Consider the following 8,596-nt stretch of genomic DNA (forward strand, 5'->3'; position numbering starts at 1 on the left):
TTTTTTGACCTCTCAGATATTGTTTTAGGAGGCCTCTGATGTAGAAATGAAAGATTTTTCAATTTTTTTACATTTTAGTAAGTTTTTAGGGAAATGTTGTAATATTGCAACGTTGGCCCTAGTTAGGAGCAGAATTTCTGTATTTGTACTCACTTTGTCTGAACAGATATACAGAGCATTTAAGCATTCATTTGCAGGGTTGATTGCTTACTTAGCCCCATAACAGTATATATCATGAGTAATAATCACACAACAATCATATTTTATTATGAATAAGCATTTATTAATAAAAATATTGAAAAAAATTGTATTTATAAAACTTTTTCTTCTATCACTTTCAATGTGGTTTGAATGAAGTCTGTGTTTACTTGCAGTGATAGTCCCTAAGACAGTTCTTTTCATCTGAGAAGCACAGGCGAACATTGCACTTGCTACACAGTATGTTTGTGTATCCATTATTGCAGTGTTTGTAGCGTCCTCTCTTCGTCTTTACTGGGAAATGTGCAATCGTGTCTTTGCGTACATCCAGTGGGGGGTGGTCCGATGACCTCTTGGCTGGGGGACTCACATCTGTTGAGGATGGTCTCTTCTGAGGATCCAAAGGGCTCCCTGATGTCACCTTCTGTGTGAATGTGTTCGTCTTCCCTGAAGATGGTCGCCCTCTCTTGGGTGTTGTGTTGTGTGTGTTCACCAGGATGAGAGAGGTTGCAAGTTGTGCCTGAAACTGTCTCCTGTTCAGTATCTCTTTCTTAGTCATCTTCAGAGCTTTACAGTCCCGCTTGTAGAGGAGCCAGGCGTTAATCACAGCAAGGATGATGGTGTGCCAGAAGATGTAAATGTACCAGCGGCGGGATTTTATGGGAAACTTGTACTTGGCAGCAAATGAGTCCAACAAATCCACACCTCCCATGTGTTTGTTGTAGGTACCAACAATGTAAGGCCTCTCAACATCAATGATGGTTTTGGTGGCTTACTTCTTCTATCCAATAGCATTGTGAGGACAAACAATAGAACCCATGAACTATGTAAATGTGGTCTTGAGAAAAAAAAAAAACATTTGCAGGCCTTTTTTTTTAATTGTTAAAAGTGATGTTGTAATTCTGCAACAGTGGGCTTTACGGGGTTAAATATGAGTCATTATAAAACAGCTCAAAGACTTGTAGAAACAAACTAAAATGACATGGTTCTTTCAGCCAGTGCATTGTTAACACAATCGGTTAGGTTAAAGGTGGATGGTATGTTATTTTCAATCACAATAGAGCATTAACCTTATAGTGCTATTTAGTGTGGACATTTTTTCCAGAAATGTTGCTTTTCCAACAAACCTGGATTAAAGATGTAATATGTTGGGAAAAAAAGTGAGGAGCCTGTTCTTCCAAATGTTCAAGTAAAGCATTGCATTCATTTTAAGCTCAAAAGTAATAATTTCTATTAAAAAAAATCTTCATTAAATATACAGTACATAAGCCCTGGTAGACTTACTCAAATGCATTTCTCACTGGCTAAATAAATGTGCATTTAAAATTACTGAAAAAAGCATAGTTATTCTAACAATTATGTGCCATCTTTGGTGCTACCTGACATTTGGCCTGCCAATGGCTTTTCTTGCTAACTGTAAAAATGATCTAGCATTTATTAATGCACGCCATCTTGTATTATACACTAGGTCAATCTGGGATACTGTTGAAAAAAACAAGCACTCCCTGCACTGTATCTCAGATACTATATCTCCCTCTCTAAAACTAAAAGGGGATGTGATAGCGAATAGTGCACGGTGGCACACAGAGAATGAAGATTTGCATTAAATGGGATGCATCTCCGCCAGCTCTTTTTCTGATGATTAGAATAAAAGACACAGAGCAGTTCAGACAACATCTTCCACATCGGCACAGAAAATAAATGTAAATTGTGAGCGAGTGGGCGAGATCCGGAGATTTGGAATCCGTCCCATTCCTGCTTCTCAATACTTTGCATTGAAGTCATCCCATATAGTGATGAATTCAGGATGACAAAGGAGGTAATTATACTGTATGTAGGAAGGACAGCCATATTCATTAGCTTGGCACAATTCTAAAGATATTACTCATTGTGAATGGACTTTCGATTGCCATAGCATCTTTAAATGGCTCACTCATCGATGCTTAATAACCACTACTCACATCCCAGCAGTGACGTTTCCTTGTGTACTGAAAATGGCTAGACTGCTGTTGGCAAGGGGTCTAAATAATACTTTATGATTAAGATGTTTTATGATTGCAAATGGAAGTTATTATTGTTTGAGCAAAAGCTGCTCTGTTAAAGAGGACATTGGCCCCCAGGGGCCAGTAAGAGACGGAAGAGAAGGACAAAAACACAATGAAACCTGCATAAGGACACCACAAAAGAAATGAATGAAGCTTTCGTGGTTTTGAATGTTATAGCAAGCCATGCAGTCATTTTTAGGTGCACAGATAAAAGTAATAAAGCCATGAATGATTTCTCGGTAAGGAACAAAAGCAGCGAATGTTATGAAGGTGAATGAAGGCTCCAAGAAAAATAACAATTTGTGACATCAAAAAGCAAGTGTTGGTTAATAAAGTTAGTTTCTTTGCAGTGCTTCATCCAATCTTATTAACTCGGTTGCATCAAACAGGCCACACTCTCTTCAATGACATCACAATTTCTGTGGGATCCAAAGAAACGATCCATTTGTGAATGTGACTCATCACTGGCTGGATTTGGGATGGACTGGAAATGAGGTCTGCTCATCAAACAGAAGGGCCCTTTTAAGATGAAAACTGCAATGATATCTTGATGCATAAATGATTTGCATATAAGCATTTCTATTATTATATTATCGGTATGCCATTTCCAATCAAAGAAAATAGGCTTCTCACACAAAAGCATAATTTCAGGGCATGATTCAAGACCCTCAAGTCTGTAATTAAAAGATAAGCTATTTATGCAAATGTTTGTCGTTTATTCTGTTATTTGCAGCAATTCGAGCAAAGCTTATGTGTGCAGTTTCGGGAAAGGTGATTTTAGGTAACTTTAGTTCACTTGAGTTCAGTTAAAGGACTAGGTCACTCTCATGTGTTTTCAAACTCTTATGATGAAATTGTTTGTTTCAGTGGAACAATAAAGATGAAATTGTGTGGATTAGTACAGTACATTTTTGTGATGAGCAGACTGGCATTTGTTGGCATCTCTATAAACTAGTAACCAAATGTGACCCTCCAGTTAATAATGAGGAAAAAAACAATTCTAAATAGTGCATGTTATTGAACATCACTCAATATATCTATATAACAAGTCTATAACAAGACCTCAATATATCATCAGGTATTAATATTGTGATGCCTGTATATGCATCGTTTAATCTCAAAGTGCCGGAAGCCATTGACTTGCATTTCATGAATCACCAAGAAGCATGGTTTCAGCTAAAAATCTTCTTTACTATTCTACAGAAGAAAAAAAGTCAGCAACATCTTGGATGGCCTGAGTAAATTAACAGCATTTTTTGTTTTTGTTTTTTTTCGGTGAACTATTCATTAGTTAAGGAATATAATTACTGCAAGAACATATCAGTGGACTTTCTTGCCGACTGAATACTTAGTAATTTGTAAACTACTACGAGTACATTTATGAGTTAATTTCACTGATTTGGACTGCAAGCACTATGCTCAAACTTCATACTGAATAACTCACAGAAAGAAAGGTCCAGCAAAGCAGCACATCTGAGGACATACGCATCACATTACAACACATATTCAGAAAGGGAAATCCTGCTGCTGGATCCAGGCATGTTCACTACTCAACAACATTGTCAGTCTTCTATGAATATTTTAACACAACATTCCTCAGTAAAGCTTCTGTCAGACATTGTCATAAAGTCATATTTCATTTAAGGCTCCCTGGCTTTTAATAATCCTGGCCTCGCCACCCAAAACAGCTTGAGTTTTCCCTCATAACTCAAACTGCACATCGATAATTCATACAATATCTGCAGTCACACAGTTAATGGCAACCTTAGCTCCATACCTTATACAGTATATTTCTGCATTCGCATACACTCATTGTGTAGGATGGAAGCCAAAGCAAAGCCTGTGCTTCAGGACAGCGCATTAGCATGATTTGTCTCGCATGATTGATGGGGATGTTGGAGATGCTGGGTCCGGAAAGTTCATTTCACCTCCAGCGCATTTGCACCCTTTGATGGTGCTCTTCAAAGTTGAATAATTGCACCGTCAGGGCAGGTTTATGACCAAATTCTGTGCATTTTGGCTTTGTTGTGAAATACAGTAAAGCTCTGACAGCACTTTGATCCATTCCCACCGTTTGACAAGAACATGTTTTACCAATAATAACAATGTTTTATAAAAACAATGCACTGTTGGTGGTTGCCAAACATTGCTGTGTGTTTGCTAGGGTGGTCCAAATAAAAATAGCTCATCCTCAAGTCTATGTTTCTGAGTCAGAAATCCTCGTTAAATGTTAGTCTATGGGATTGATTGATTGATTGATTGATTGATTGATTGATTGATTGATCGATTGACTGATTTTACTTAGTCTATGGGATTTTTTTGTCGTGTTTTAGTTTTACGTTTGCCTGGTGAAAGTCTTGTTACTTAGAAAAGTAATACTGTAGCACAGTGGTTCTCAACCAGTGTTATTTTAGTATCATTCATATATTATTATAGTTTTTATTGATATTTGAATTTGTTTATATATATTCTGTTAGTTTATTTACAGTTTTTTATTGATATTTGAATTTGTTTATATATATTCTGTTATTTTATTTACAGTTTTAGTAATTTAGTTATGTATTATTATGTCTAACAGTTTTTGTTCATCTTCAACATCAGGTTAAACTAAATAAAACTAAGAAATGTTGCCTTGGCAAAATTGAATATGAAAATAAGATTTATATTTATTTATATATTACTTCAGTTAAGGTGTATTTAATGTCAAGTAACTTTTTCTTTTTCATGGTTTTAGTTAAAAGGATAGTTCACCCAAAAATTCTGTCATTAATTCGTCTTCTCCGCGTCACCCTATTGTGCCGTGATGGAGAGTATCACATTCGTAAACAACGTATTCTGTTCTGTGTCAGCAGCACTATACATGGATACGCTTGTTTACATTGTTTACGCTTTGATCTGAATGTAAACAGCGAATCCGCATACATACATACATTGCATACGTTGCATACTTTGTTTACGTATGCGATACTCTCCAAAATGGCGCTACAGGGTGACGTGGAGGAGACGAATTGTTGAATAAAGTCGTTATTTTTGTTTTATTTGCACACAAAAAGTATTCTCGTAGCTTCGTAAAATTACGGTTGAACCCCTGATGTCACATGGACTATTTTACCGATCTCCTTGCTACGTTTCTGAGCCTTGAACATCGTGGCTCAGAACATCGAACATTGTGTTAGGATCCTTGCTGTCTATGGGAGGGCCAGAGAGCTCTCGGATTCATCAAAAATATCTTAATTTGTGTTCCGAAGATGAACGAAGGTGTTACAGGTTTCGAACGACATTAGGGTGAGTAATTAATCTCAGAATATTCATTTTTGGGTGAACTATCCCTTTAACTCTAATAACCCTGTTATCAACCAGATCCTGGGCTCTCATAAGGGGGCTTCATCAGATTTCTAATGGGGGTGCCAAGATGTAATTTGGTATTGTATTTCATATTTGAGTTTGTTTCCTCAAGACTTGCCACTTTATTAAAGAACCAGGACTCGCATGATCTTGTTAAACTGGATACACGAGGGAAGTGTGATTTCTAGACCTGGGAAATTCATTGAAATGTCTATACTGAATATAATTTTTACCCCTTAGTTATGCAAGTTTCCAGGATAGAAATGGCTGAGAAATGGCTTTTTGTATAGGACCATAAATATTCTGAAAGACCTTTGAATATTGTCAAAAAGGGGTCAAAAATGTCATTCTGAAAAAAAAAAAAACCTCCATAAAACAGTTTTGAAAGTTGTGAGTTGGTGAAAAGGTAACACTTTATATTGATAGTCCACTTTAGACATGCTACTAACTAGAACTACTGTAACTTTGTAACTTCATGCCATCTGGCAGTCATTGTATTAGTAGACTGTCTTCTTAATATCTGTTAACACTTTGATGGACATTCTATAAGTAACGTTGCAAGTATAACAGTCTACTAATACTCTAATGGGTGTTAGCTGACATGTAGTTGCAAATTTACTTATAGTATAGAACAGGGGTGCCCAAACTCGGTCCTGGAGGGCCGGTGTCCTGCACAGTTTAGCTCCAACTTGCCTCAACACACCTGCTGGTAAGTTTCTAGTATGCCTATAAGAGCTTGATTAGCTGGTTCAGGTGTGTCTAATTGGGGTTGGAACTAAACTCTGCAGGACACCGGCCCTCCAGGACCGAGTTTGGGCACCCCTGGTATAGAATATCTATAAAGTGGACTTTTAATATAAAGTGTAACCCGTGAAAATGACATGATCTAGGACCTTTATACAGTGCATGCAATTTTAAAGACTGTAAGTCTATCCCGCAATATGGTGTCTAACCTGACAAGGTCTATAAGTGCACACTATGCTTTAGTGGTCCGGTGTTGTTGCACAATGACAGTTATCGAGTATCAATGAGGGTGTTTTTTTCCACCTGAGTTTGACGCATATCCTCTTGTGCATGTAACAGATCTTTCCTCATGTGTATTCTCCTGTCCGTGTAAATAATAGACTCTCCATCTCTGTGATGGCTAGGTAATGGGTTGCACTGCTTCTGTTGTACTGTATCATTGCAGCTCTGAATAGAGATTATTCAGCGCCATGATGCCCTGCCACGCTGAGGTACGACTACAACTGTCAAGAGCAGCTTTGGAAAATGAAACGCTGGCGTGGCTGTTTCTGCTTTGAAGCCCCGTTGCACTAAAGTTGAACTCTTGACAACTGCAGAAGACTGACAGTCAGCATGCGCGAGCGGAAAAGCAACTGTTCTGGATTCCCCAGAGAAGCCAATGGCTGATTATTAAAGCAAATGCGATACTCCCTGACATCCGAGACAATACGCAGGGCTTTGCGAAGTGGCTTTTCGCCGTGCACCGAATCTCCAGGTTTTTTGCCGTTCTAATTAGCGACGTCGTCAACTTTATATAAACGGATTAGAGATTGAGTGAACAAATGAACAATTTTGGAGGCAGCAACAGAGACAACAAGGTTCAACTTTGTTGGAGTCGACTCCACTAATTCTAGAGCTGTTTGGATGAACTTCAACTCATTTTACTCTTGTTTCAACATATATGTGACCCTGGAGCACAAAAGCAGTCATAAGCAGCACTGGTATATTTGTAGCAATAGCCAACAATACATTGTATGGGTCAAAATTATCCTGTTGTAGCCAATTGACCATTTGCAAAGCGCTTGATTGACAGGCGATCTGACCAATCAGAATGTGGATATTATGTGCCGCCGCTGCTATCCGCCATCTTTCCCGACATCTACCGCCGGTCAACATAGAAATCCATGTTAAAACAGATTGTAAAAAAGATGAACTGAATTGAAACCTTTTTAATATAATTACATATACAGTAAAAATGTACGGAGGGTTAAGCTGTTGTTGTTGGCTGCCACAGTTTAAGGTACTTGTTTTGCGTACCAGAAACTAATCTTGTCCAGTTTTACAGACGCCTCCTCATCCGGGCCCTCGAGGGACGCCTGGCTGTGACTGACTGTGAATAGTGGACTCCTCGACTGAAGTTAAGGCTGTTGGTGAGGAATAAGCAGGGTTTGATCCGGGCTGACAGGCTCTTCCAGCGGGACACTGCCACAGATCCATCAGCTGTCCATCGCTGTAGGTCTCGGCGGCCCGTGAAACTGTGGCAGGTATAGAGGCACCTGTCAGCCGCTGAATGCTGTGAGAAGGTGTGGTTTCCCTGCGGACCCGTGTAAAGAGCTCAAGGGAAAGAAGATTAAAGCCTTTGCCAGAGAGCTCACATAAGAAGAGTATGCAAATGATGCCATGGAGTCAAACTAAGTGACTACAAAACAGTGCAGGTGACGTCATCTGCATGTGTGCTACTGCAAACCTGAATGAACTAACAGTAAGTTTAACCATTCACAATGTGTCAGTTTTTACAAATCAGGATTACAGTAAAAACCTGTTACTGGCGGAAAAAGTTGTTGTTGTTGTTGTTGATGATGTAGTTGTTATTATTATTATTGAAAGTGAAGGTATAATTTCAATTTAATGTACATCAAAATGGTATATAAACTAACTAACTACTAACTACCAATACATATCTTTTTTATTTAAAAAAGTTATTTATATAAATTACATTACATTATTATTAAGATTTATTAAATATTAAAAAGCAAAAATGATATATGTGTTGTTGTTATTTATAAATTATACATACAAATTCGTCACATTAACATTGTTACTTAAAGAAATATAAAGTAATAAAAATACGTATAGTGTTTATTTGCCTTAAAATCCATGCATTGGTTTAGAAACAATCACTCAGAAATTGCTAGTAAATTTCACAATTTATTGCAAAGAGACAGCAAGTAACACTTTAAAATAAACATTAAATTTTGAAGTAGAATGACCGATGCCTATATATA

This window comes from Sinocyclocheilus anshuiensis, unplaced genomic scaffold, assembly GCF_001515605.1.
Source record: "Sinocyclocheilus anshuiensis isolate Anshui unplaced genomic scaffold, SAMN03320099.WGS_v1.1 scaffold987, whole genome shotgun sequence".
Classification (NCBI taxonomy): domain Eukaryota; kingdom Metazoa; phylum Chordata; class Actinopteri; order Cypriniformes; family Cyprinidae; genus Sinocyclocheilus; species Sinocyclocheilus anshuiensis.